Below are 13,353 nucleotides of genomic sequence, written 5' to 3'. Positions count from 1 at the left end.
GCTGAACGTACAGATGTAGGATATCAATTTGATCACCCTGCTGCAGGGCAACTTTGTAATGTAAATGCAAATGTAAAGTTGGAAAAATATATTTACCCCTCAAAAATGTCCAAACATTATTATCCACGTAATACCTTACATTTCCTGTTTCTGTAGGATTATTTTCCTGCTGTAGCAAACTGGTTCAAATCAAGATCCTACATATGTATAGGAAGATAAGCATTAGCTCCCTGTCTGTCTGGGCCTGCATGTCTTTTCCTCAGCAGTACCGGGTGAAATGAAGGAACATAAACCGGATCAGTCAGACAGAGGTAGTGCAGCAAAGCGTTTACCGATGCTCCCCAGACACAGCGTTCCAGACGCGTTTGACTCTAGGCAGCCTAATCCGACCGTGACTCTCCGCATGCTGTGAGTGCGAGGTTTGGGAGACGGGGATGGGGAAGGGAAAGTGGAGGGAGGTGCCGTGTTTCCCACTATCAGGAACGCTGCGTGATGGATTACCCCTCTCCCGGGCCGGGGTTAGTTCGCAGGGTAATCGCTATAGAAACACACCCTGCTCAAAGTTTCTGCAGTTGTTTTAATACCACTGCTGTATCTCGGAATCAGAGAGAATGTCTGCATGTTTCAGGTTGTCTTTTCTCAGTTGTTGCCGACAAACCCATGAACTCTTGTGACCTGGGTTTGATATGCAGACAGAGTGAGCAGGGCTGTATAACAGACCCTGTTTGATGCTGACATTCTCCCGCTGCTTTTAAATCCAAGGATCACAAGCCTGTCTTCCTGTGTGTGTGCGCGTGTGCGCGAGCCTGCTTGGCGTGGCGGCAACCGCCCGTGACGACTGGGTCACATGTCGGAAGCGCTGAAGCCCTTGATGGAAAAATGTCAGGGTGGCGGCGGACGACGAGGGACTGCGACCGTTCGTTCCTATGTTCCCGGCTGATGCGCCCTGACGGCTCCTCACTCTAGTGCGGCCGCTCTCTGACCGTGCAAGGGGTTAGGAAGGGGCGGACAGCTCCCTCGCTGTGTGTTTGTGTGTCGGTGATCTTGATGCGGAGGAGCAGAGCGCTGACCCATGCTGCGATGGTGTGTGGCGGTCTGTTTCATGCCCCGGCCCCAGAGGGACTACCACAGCTCCCCGAGGGCCCCGGGGGCAGAGCTCTGCCCACCACAACTGCCTCTCAGAGAGGAATCAGGAGAGTAGCAGAGGGCCCAGCCAACCAGCCAGAGGGCCATGGGGGGGCCTGGGTACCCATTAACATTCATCAGACATCATAGCCAACAGAGACAGTAAAGTCCCACTTCAGTGATTAAGCGAACAGCAGTCCCGAGTTTTTACAGCTAAGAGACTAGCTAGGAATGGAATGCCACAGGGTAGGGATTTTAAATTTGGTCTTGTCATTCCACATGCTCCTTAGAGTTATATATATATTCTTTTACAGATTTTGGACCGTGCAGACATTTTGTATTGGTCTAGGGATAATTGGCTTACTTTTTTATTATGGATGCTTTTGGGCGATTTAAATGTGAAAATTGCCCTTGTCTGATGTCCTAGGTGTGTCCCAGATGCAAAGCTATTGGCTAATATAAAGGCGATTCTAATCTGCAGGCTTGTGGCTGTAGTACCCCTGGGTTTACAAAGCATTTGCACAAGCAGTGGGGATTTTAATGCCAAAAAATGCTCCGGGGTTGTCTATTTGTTCAGAGCTACCAATGTTTTCTTTTTCAAATAGCAGTAATAAGGTACACATTAAAATTCTAAAGTCTGAACTCTGACCCCAAGTAATGGGTATTTGTGTTTTCCCAAGTCATGGTGTTTTAATTAAGAAGTGAATACTGTAAGTACCCTCAGAGACGTGTATTGTGTATGAGGAGGACACGGATACTTTAGGTAGATATCTAATGGTTCATCGTCTCATTCGTTGCCTGGAAGCCAGAATCCACTTTGCTCCTAGGTTTTTGTCCTATTTTTAGTGCTGTGGTCCGCCACTATCTCCAATTAGTGACAGTGATTGTGCATTCAAAGGTTGCTGGAGATTGATGATACAGGAAGACCTTGAAAGTCCGGGGGACCGAGGTGCCCCTGGAACCCTGTTGGTTGGTTGGTCAGCTGCTCTGGCAGACAGTGGGGGCAACGATTGATGATCTGCGGTGTACACTGACCCGTTTTCACTGCTAAGCCAACCCCCACAACCCACCTTTTCCTGGGTTTGGCAGAGGAAGTACCTCACTTACGGAAATAATTCAATAAAAACCATCCTGTGTATATATACACTTAAAACAGTCACAGTAATATAATATATATGTCATATAGCAGACACTTTTATCAGAAGTGACTTACAGTCAAAGCCGGCATACATTTGACGTACTGTACCATTCAAATGTTTGGACACACCTACTCATTCCAGGGTTTTTCTTTATTTTTACTATTTTCTACATTGTAGAATAATAGTGAAGACATCACGACTATAAAGTAACACATGGAATCATGTAGAAGGCAAAAAAGTGTTTAACACATCAAAATGTATTTTATATTTGAGATTCTTCAAAGTAGCCACCTTTTGCCTTGATGACAGCTTTGCACACTCTTGGCATTCTCTCAACCAGCTTCATGAGGTGCATTTCAATGAACAGGTATGCCTTGTTAAAAATTAATTTGTGAGACACCGTCCATATTATGGCAAGAACAGCTCAAATAAGCAAAGAGAAATGACAGTCCATCATTACTTTAAGACATGAAGGTCAGTCAATCTGGAAAATGTCAAGAATTTAAGTTTCTTCAAGTGCAGTTGCAAAAACCATCAAGCGCTATGATGAAACTGGCACTCATGAGGACCGCCACAGGAAAGGAAGACCCAGAGTTACCTCTTCTGCAGAGGAAAAGTTCATTAGTGTTACCAGCCTCAGAAATTGCAGCCCAAATAAATGCTTCACTGAGTTGAAGTAACAGACACATCTCACATCTCAACTGTTCAGAGGAGACTGTGTGAATCAGGGCTTCATGGTCAATTTGCTGCAAAGAAACCACTACTAAAGGACACCAATAATAAGAAGAGACTTGCTTGGGCCAAGAAACACAAGCAATGGACTTTAGACTGGTGGAAATCTGTCCTTTGGTCTGATGAGTCCAAATTGCAGATTTTTGGTTCCAACCGCCGTGTCTTTTTGAGACGCGTAGTACGTTAACAGATGCTCTCCGCATGTGTGGTTCCCACCGTGAAGCATGGAGGAGGAGGTGTTATGGTTTGGGGTTGCTTTGCTGGTGACACTGTCAGTGATTTATTTAGAATTCAAGGCACACTTAACCAGCATGGCTATCACAGTATTCTGCAGCATCACGCTATCCCATCTGGTTTGCGCTTAGTGGGACTATCATTTGTTTTTCAACAGGAAAATGACCCAACATGATTCCATATGTGTTATTTCATTGTTTTGATGTCTTCACTATTATTGTACAATGTAGAAAATAGTTAAAAAACGTTTTAAAAAATTGAATGAATAGGTGTGTCCAAACTTTGACTGATACTGTATGCGTGGTCCTGGGAATCAAACCCACTACCCTGCCATTACAAGTGGGCCGGTATTCACCTCAGGAAGACCATTAATATGTAATATAGAGCAGACATGCTCTAATTTGAATGCTGAAGAAATCGTATACATTTGCATTTCTGCTTTTATACATCTCTGTTGTTTATTTTCTGAGCATCATGCCATAGTATGCCCATTTGTCAGACAAAGCCAAACACACATTGAGACAGAGACCGTTCAAGTCATACAGAATCACAGTAAATCCACAGCTAGGATGCAATTGTAGAGACAAGTTCCCCTGTTATCTGTTTGGAGCTGAGGAACGTGCCAAGCAGATCCCAATACACTATCTGATCTTAATCAATTTGATTAAAGCTAATGATATTTTATTTTCTGGGACATCCAGGCCCAGAGTTAATCTATAAGCTTTGGAAGAAAAATAAATGCAGCAACAAAATAGGAGTTTGATGTTTGGTGGAGATATGGGATTATAGGTTGAGTGGGGACTGTACTGTAGTTATGGGAGATCAGTCTGGATGATCCAAACCAGATTATGGATTTTGTACTTATTGCAGAGAAAATATATAAAAATTGGACAGAAACTCCAATGTTTCCTAGATATGTCTACCGTGAGGGTACAGTGACGTAAACACAGTACACAAGAGAATATTAAGGTACTGATGTCAGAAGGGCATTAACCTACATTTGAATATTAGTGTTGTTCAAATTTTCTGAGAATTATGTCTTGTCCAAGATTATATATTTACATGTATTTATATTCCAACTTTTTTTTCCCCAAGCTACCTATGAGTTGAAGCTTTGTCTATCCAGTAAAGTATTTATTAAAGCTAAAGATGACAAATTTAATCTCAGTGCTTGGAGTACAGAGAAAGAGGAATGTCTTTATGAGTATGACACGGTATAGAGCCCCACAGTGGAGGTGTCATAATACCCATAAAACCTAGCTGTCAAACAGGGAAACGGTTCCAATTGTTTTTCCACCATTCATTTTTCCAATAGGGGATTTTAGAAACACTTAAAATAAGGGCTGTGTTTCGTGTAGGCTTTTGCTGGCGTGACATTTTGATACCCATATAAATCTCTCTAGAACATTGTGACTTTTGACAATATATTCGGCTCTCGTTACTCAGATTCTAAAATGCTAATTAGCATCTAAGTAGACATCATACAAAACTCCTGCACGTTGTCTCTACCTTTTGCTAACAGGTATTGTGTCAATTTAGAACAGTTCACAGAATTGTCAATTTAACAAAATGTAGCCAATGTATTCATTACTACATTTAGCTAACATTATATAGTTAATCCAGAGATTCTTACCTTTATCTTCATGGCATATGTAGTTACATTAGCAGCTAATTAGCATTTCATTTTTGGGGAGTAAATACAGGTGAATATATTGACAAAAGTCACCTTGTCCTAGAGAGATTTACACGGTTATCAAAACGCCACGCCAGGGTAAGCCCACACGAAACACAGCCCCTATTTGAAGTGTTTCTAAAATCCCCTATGGGAAAAAATAGCTTGAGGTTTTACGGGTGCTATTGGCTGTATCTCAAAACGGTTGATTCAAACAACAGTAAAATGATGATACTGTATCATGTACCGTTCCAGTATGATTACCACCACCATTCTTCTACTCTGTCTAATCTGAAAAGCCTACCAAGACGCTTAGATCTTTTTCATCGTGTTTATGGCACATTCCCTTTGTTCCCTACAGTGATATTGGTTTTCTTACATTGTCATTTCGCCAGGCTGCTTTCATTTAGAAGGATTTGAAAACAATTAAAGCCAACAAACCCAGTTACAGACAGTATCTCTCCCTCCGCCTCGGAAAAGAGCAGGAGAATTAGACCTGAATGGCGTCCCGCTGTAACGCTGAATTGCTGCAGAGCCTTTTGGAGGGAGGCATTGATGTGCTACTCTTTACCCTCCATCGACTACCCCAGATGCTGCCTTGAGATTAACAGTGCTGTTGTCCTGGAAGAGCAAAGTAAACCCATGCCCATTCTCACAGGCGCCTAATTCCCCCTTCACACACACAGGCACACACACACACACACACTCTGCTTTTGTGGTAACACAGTCAAAAGGCTGAGGAGTTGGCATTCTACTTGTGAGCAGCAATTCTAAATGTGACCATTTCAACGTGTGTGTGTGTGTGTGTGTGTGTGTGTGTGTGTGTGTGGCCTTAAACGCTACATTATGATGTCCATGAATTGTGACTTTGGCAGTTCAAGGTCCATGAATTGTAAAATTGTCCCCGGATCCAGTTGATGTTGAATAGGAGTTGGGTTCACTGGCTCTCGGTCCAGCAGCCTTGCCACTCAGACGGATGCCCACCCTGTGCTAAGATGGCCGCCGGTCATGTGTGTGCCTGCCTGTTGGATCAGTATCATTGGAATACATTATAGGCTACATCTATCTCAGGTACTTCATCTTGTTCACTTGCAAATAGTGATAATGGAAGCAGGTGACACATTTAATCGAAACAAAGTGATTAATACCCTAGAAATTCAATTAAAGAATAGTGCATAACACCTCAATCTTTCTCCAATTTGCCATGATTTCCTGAAGGTGTTAATTATGTGATTCTAACTGTTCTCAAATAGTATTTGTGCTATTCCCTATACATATACTTCCAGCTATTTAAGACAATGGAAATGCTCTGCTTGAATTGGCTCTGCTTTTGGAGGGATTTCGTTTCAATCCCCAAGTCTCCCCTCCCCTGAGTGTATTCAAATGGAAATTTGTTGCTCATCATTCGTCGTGTTTTGGTGGTTTTGAAGTGAAAGGGGAAAAAATGCACATGGTCTTTAAGTATCTCCCTGAGGACCAGGGGTTATTGGGCATTTGGAGTTGATATTGCTTTGTCTTTCATTTTGCCGTCTTCCCTCATTTAATTTATGCCCCGTCAGGAATACAAAACCCGTAATTCATTCTCACTCACTCACTCACTCACTCACTCACTCACTCACTCACTCACTCACTCACTCACTCACTCACTCACACTCTGTTCCAATTTCATTTATCTTCCAGTGTCCCCCCCCTCTCGTCTATCTATATTCCTACCCTTTCTTCACACTTTGCTCTCCCAATATGTTGCCTTTCCCTTTTCTTTCCTCCCTACCTCCCTCTCTCCTTCGTTCCCTCTCTGGTCTAGCAGATAAACTCTTCGGTTGTTGCTAAGAGGCTTAAGAGGGACGCCTCTATAGGGGGATGTGGATTTCTCCTTTATTGAGTTGAAGGAGGCAATCTGGACGGGGCAGACAGCACTTCAGGAGAGAGGAGAGGAGGTGGTTCTCAATCTGAGTCTAAATCAAATCAAAGTTTATTGGTCTCGTACACAGATTTGCGGATGTTATTGCATGTGCAGTGAAACGCTTGTGTTATTTAGCTCCGACAGTGCAGTAACATCTAGCAATACAAGTCTGTACACATATAATACAAAACGTTTTTAAGAAAGTAAAAAATGCAGAATGAGCCGTATCAGAATGAGCAATGTCGACCGATTAATCGGAATGGCCGATTAATTAGGGCCGATTTCAAGTTTTCATAACAATCGGAAATCGGTATTATTTAAAATAAAAATAAAAAACTTTATTTAATCTTTATTTAACTAGGCAAGTCAGTTAAGAACACATTCTTACTTTCAATGACGGCCTAGGAACGGTGGGTTAACTGCCTCGTTCAGGGGCAGAACGACAGATTTTCACCTTGTCAGCTCGGGGGATTCAATCTTGCAACCTTAGTTAACCTGTCCAATGCTCTAACCACCTGCCTCTCATTGCACTCCACGAGGAGACTGCCTGTTAAGCGAATGCAGTAAGGCAAGGTAAGTTGCTAGCTAGCATTAAACTTATCTAAAAAAAACAAGCAATCAATCAATCATAATCACTAGTTAACTACACATGGTTGATGATATTACTAGTTTATCTAGTGTGTCCTGCGTTGCATATAATCGATGCGGTGCGTATCGTTGCTCCAATGTGTACCTAACCATGAACCTCAATGCCTTCCTTAAAATCAATATACCGAAGTATATATTTTTAAACCTGCATATTTAGCTAAAAGAAATCCAGGTAAGCAGGCAATATTAACCAGGTGAAATTGTGTCACTTCTCTTGCGTTCATTGCCAGAGTCAGTGTATATGCAACATTTTGGGCCACCTAATGTGACAGAATAACATTGAAGGTTGTGCAATGTAACAGGAATATTTAGACTCATGGATGCCACTCCTTAGATAAAATACGGAACGGTTCCGTATTTCACTGAAAGAATAAACGTCTTGTTTTCGAGATGATAGTTTCCGGGCTCTACCATATTAATGACCTAAGGCTCATATTTCTGTGTGTTATTATGTTATAACTAAGTCTCTGATTTGATAGAGCAGTCTGACTGAGCGGTGGTAGGCAGCAGCAGGCTTGTAAGCATTAATTCAAACAGCACTTTCGTGCGTTTTGCCAGCAGCTCTTCGTTGTGCGTCAAGCATTGAGCTATTTATGACTTCAAGCCTATCAACTCCTGAGATTCGGCTGGTGTAACCGATGTGAAATGGCTAGCTAGTTAGCGGGGTGCACGCTAATAGCGTTTCAAACGTCACTCGCTCTGAGACTTGGAGTGGTTGTTCCCCTTGCTCTGCATGGGTAACGCTGCTTCGAGGGTGGCTGTTGTCGTTGTGTTCCTGGTTCGAGCCCAGGGAGGAGCGAGGAGAGGCACGGAAGCTATACTGTTACACTGGCAATACTAACGTGCCTATAAGAACATCCAATAGTCAAAGGTTAATGAAATACAATTGGTATAGAGAGAAATAGTCCTATAATTCCTATAATAACTACAACCTAAAACTTTTTACCTGGGAATATTGAAGACTCATATTAAAAGGAACCACCAGCTTTCGTATGTTCTCTTGTTCTGAGCAAGGAACTTAAACGTTAGCTTTCTTACATGGCACATATTGCACTTTTACACTTTGTTTTTGCATTATTTAAACCAAATTGAACATGTTTCATTCACAATTGATTTTATTGATGTATTATATTAAGTTAAAATAAGTGTTCGTTCAGTATTGTTGTAATTGTCATTATTACAAATGCATCTTTTTAAAAAAATTGGCCGATTAATCGGTATCGGCTTTTTTGGTCCTCCAATAATCGGTATCGGTATCAGCGTTGAAAAATCATAATCGGGCGACCTCGTGTGTATGTATGTATGTATGTATGTATGTATGTATGTATGTATGTATGTATGTATGTATGTATGTATGTATGTATGTGTGTGTATATATGTGTGTGTGTGTGTGTGTGTATATACTGAACAAAAATATAAACGCAACATGCAAAAATGCTAAAGATTTTGCTGAGTTAGGTCATGTAGTGTGTAATCTATCTGATGGAGCACAATATTAGGTATGTGGAATATGACGTGTAGCCTAAGTACACTATATATATAGACTAGTTGAGTATCTGGAGCATCAGCATTTGTAGGTTCGATTATAACCTCAAAATGGCCTTCTAGGCAGAGTTGCAAAGAAAAAGCCATATCTCAGACTGGCTAATAAAAAGAAAAGATGAAGATGGGCAAACACAGACACAGAGACAGAGGAACTCTGCCTAGAAGGATAGTAATTCTGGAGTCGCCTTTTCACTGTTGACATTGAGACTGGTGTTATGTGGGTACTATTTAATGAAGCTGCCAGTTGAGGACTTGTGAGGCGTCTGTTTCTCAAACGAGACACTCTAATGTACTTGTCCTCTTGCTCAGTTGTGCACCGGAGCCTCCCACTCCTCTTTCTATTCTGGTAAGAGACAGTTTGTGCTGTTCTGTGAAGGGAGTAGTACACAGTGTTGTACGAGATCTTCAGTACGAGATATTCAGTTTCATGGCAATTTCTCACATGGAATAGCCTTCATTTCTCAGAACAAGAATAGACTGACTAGTTTCAGAAGAAATGTCTTTGTTTCTGGTCATTTTGAGCCTGTAATCGAACCCACAAATGCTGATGCACCAGATACTCAGCTAGTCTAAAGAAGGCCAGTTTTACTGCTTCTTTAATCAGGACAACAGTTTTCAGCTGTGCTAACATAATTACAAAAGGGTTTTCTAATGATCAATTAGACTTTTAAAATTATAAACTTGGATTAGTTAACAATACGTGCCATTGGAACAAAGGAGTGATGGTTGCTGATAATGGGCATCTGTATGTCTATGTTGATATTCCAATAAAAAATTGTCAGTTTCCAGCTACAATAGTCATTTACAACATTTACAATGTATTTTTGATCAATTTAATGTTATTTTAATGGACAGAAAATTGGCTTTTCTTTAAAAAACAAGGACATTTCTATGTGACCCTAAACATTAGCTGTAGAATGGCCTTAATGATGAGATCAGTGACTTTCAATGTGGCACCGTCATAGGATGACACCTTTCCAACAAGTCAGTTCATCACATTTCTGCCCTGCTAGAGCTGCCCCGGTCAACTGTAAGTGCTGTTATTATGATGTGGAAACGTCTAGGAGCAACAACGGCTCAGCTGCGAAGTGGTACGCCACACAAGCTCACTGAATGGGACCACCGAGTGCTGAAGCACGAAGCGCGTAACAATTGTCTGTTCTCAGTTGCAACACTCACTTCAGAGTTCCAAACTGCCTCTGGAAGCAACGTCAGTACAAGAACTGTTCGTCGGGAGCTTCAGGAAATGGGTTTCCATGGCCGAGCAGCCTCACACAAGCCTAAGATCATCATGCGCAATGCCAATTGTCGGCTGGAGTGGTGTAAAGCCTGCTGCCATTGGACTCTTGAGTAGTGAAAATGCATTCTCTGGAGTGATGAATCTTGCTTTACCATCTGGCAGTCCGACGGACTAATTTGACTGATGCAAGGAGAACGCTACCTGCCACAATGCATAGTGCTGTATGGTTTGGTGGAGGAAGCATAATGGTCTGTGGCTGTTTTTCATGGTTTGAGCTAAGCCCCTTAGTTCCAGTGAAGAGAAATCTTAACGCTACAGCATACAATGATATTCTAGACAATTCAGTGCTTCCAACTTTGTAGCAATTTGATGAAGGCCCTTTCCTGTTTCAGAATGACATTGCCCCCGTGCACAGAACCAAGATCCATACAGACATGGTTTGTCGAGATTGGTGTGGAAGAGCTTGACTGGCCTGCACACATCCCTGACCTCAACCCAATCGAACACTTTTGGGATGAATTGGAGCGCCAACTGCAAGCCAGGCCTAATCGCCCAACATCAGTGCCCGACAACACTAATGCTCTTAGGACTGAATGGTAGCTAGTCATCTCGTGGAAAGCCTTCCCAGAAGAGTGGAGGCTGTTCCAGCAGCAAAGGGGGGACAAACTCCATATTCATTTCCATGATCTTTGGAATGAGATGTTCGACAAGCAGGTGTCCACATACTTTTGATCAGGTCGTGTATGAAATATGATCGTATAGGTCATATTCAACCATTTATAATAGTGTCTGGTAGTGTTCGCAATACAACTCCATGGTCTTTTAGATGAATGCCTAGACAAGCCTTGATTAAGCTACGGTGGACATTGTCCCAAACAATACCCACACATAACGTCCATGACACACTCGTTCAAGTAAACCAGAGTTCAGTAAGTCACACAAGGACTTTCACTTAACTCTGTTCTTAACCCACACGGTTCACACACAGAAATGACGTTGCTCTATCAAAATGATCTGTGCATTATCCGGTGCCCACTCTAACATCCTCTCATCTAACCGACATGGGATATTATATACTCTCTAAAAGGAGGTACAATTCAGTGTGCAATTTCATATGTACTTTTACTGTCTTTGGATGATTGAAAATATCATCAAAGAAGCAATCAGTGTAGCTATTAAGTAGAACATAAAGCATCAGAGGCCATTACAGCTATGCTTTTATGTTCTTGTGCAACTCCATTGAAATGTAGCCATCAAAAGGGTGTCTGTGCTCTTAAGAGGGTGACGCAGCCTTCACAACAGGACAGGCCTAAATTGGTCGTCTTTTGTCTGGCGAGGCGCGAGGCAAATCCTTAAAGCATATTTTGAGTGGCTTGGCGTGTGCACGTCTATTTTGCGAGCGCTTTGAGGGGCGCTGACACTTTCCTATTTTCTGCCTGACACTCCTTGTCACGTCACGTCCATAACCAGATTTGTCTGTCCATGGTTCAAGACGAAAGAAGACAGCCTGCCTTCAGTCAGTCAAGGCTTGCCACTTTTTAATTTCTTGTTCTTCTGTTTCTTTTTGCCCCCGTTTCTTATGCATTGACTTCATAATATAGGAAAGCACTTTTTGCCCCCTTTTTCCCTAGTCTTTCCAATGTGGGGAAAGGTGAGCTACTCTTTGTGCGTGTGCCCTACCTGTGTACTTTTTGGAAAATGTGAAATGCCATGGACCGGTATCCCTTTGCCTGGCCATGTGACACATGGAGAGATTACACTTGGGCTCGACCCAGAGAGAGAGAATAGCCATCTCTTACACACTAAATGGCAGTGTTACGGAACTAAAAATGGGCCCCTCTCTACCGGGCTGCTAAAAGCCACTGGTTCGAGATAAGGCCACTGGCGTTTGGTCTCTTCTCCTCCTTCACCGGTGTATGGGGTGTGTATGGGGTGTGTATGGGGTGTGTATGGGGTGTGCAGTCTAGGATTGTTTGTATGTGTGTGGTTTCTGTGTGTCTACAGTATCTGCGCCCATCAAGTCCGCTCTCGCTCCTCATACAGCCTCGAAATAAGAGTGAGAGAAAGAGCTCCTCTACTCTGTGACTGTTAAGTACAACCGAGTTCTTCTCAGAATTTCACTTAGCTTCTGCACAGGAATACACAGGAAATGGGTAAATATTCAATTTAAGGAAATGCAATAGCATTGTTTGCCTTTTCCCTTGGACAGTGTTTGGTTGTTTTCAGCCTAGTCATACAGGCCAGATGCTGGACTGGAATTACTTGCTGTATACCCACACAGTACAATATTCTCCTCGTTTATTTAGCTAGCGGCACAGTTACGTATGGGCGGCTGCAGTGAAACAGAGAAACACAGGCGGAGGCGTTCAGGGAAATGGGCTGGTAAAATGGAGATCAATAGGCCATCCAGACGAATGGGCCTGAACCAGAGGAGGAAATGGGAATAAAGCTATTCTCTTTCATCTCCCCCCCCATCTATCCCTCCATTTCATAATGGAAAAAGAGTAACACTTGAGTGAGTCAACGTTTTTGGCACCATTCAGGGCCTCCCTCCCTCCGTTGTAAAATGGGGGAATATTCTTCAGGGATCCTGCTGGTTATGGCAGTTGATTGTGATATTTGGCCTTCTCCTCCCCTTCCTCCCTCTCTCCTCCTCCTCCGCCTCTTCACTTTCTCTTCATTCATTTCCAGAAAATGTGCAGGGCAAATACAATATGATGTGACCTTAAACACAGATCAGATTCAATATTTCTTAAGGGACCTCGTCTCTGGTGTTGGAAAGAAAATGGTTGTAAAATGACTACCAGTGTTCTTGTCGGCATGGTTACTATACAGATGTAGGATCTGAATTTGAGGCAGTTTGCGACAGCAGGAAAATAATCCTGCATCAACAGGAAATGCAAATTATTACATGGATTATAATTAATGCACATGCTTTTTAGGGGTTGATACATTTTTCGTTAGGGCAAATCAAGTCTGACATTTTGAAAGTGAAAATGACAAACTTTTGAAGCCTTTGTAAACCTCGAATACATTACAAGTTTTCATTTCTTGTTCAAGAACAAAATAGTGATCAAATTAAGATCCTACATCTGTAGAATTTGATTGCAGATTT

At 42.3% G+C, this 13,353-nt stretch overlaps 1 protein-coding gene across 5 annotated transcripts in view; it reads left to right on the top strand.

Moving 5' to 3' along the window:
- Positions 1–13,353, top strand: part of LOC112261015 (neurexin-2-like) — a 935,354-nt gene that overhangs the window by 165,405 nt on the left and 756,596 nt on the right. The gene's annotated exons all lie outside the window — the stretch shown is intronic.

Source organism: Oncorhynchus tshawytscha, linkage group LG10 (assembly GCF_018296145.1).
Source record: "Oncorhynchus tshawytscha isolate Ot180627B linkage group LG10, Otsh_v2.0, whole genome shotgun sequence".
NCBI lineage: Eukaryota > Metazoa > Chordata > Actinopteri > Salmoniformes > Salmonidae > Oncorhynchus > Oncorhynchus tshawytscha.
This window is presented reverse-complemented; position numbering and strand designations above follow the sequence as displayed.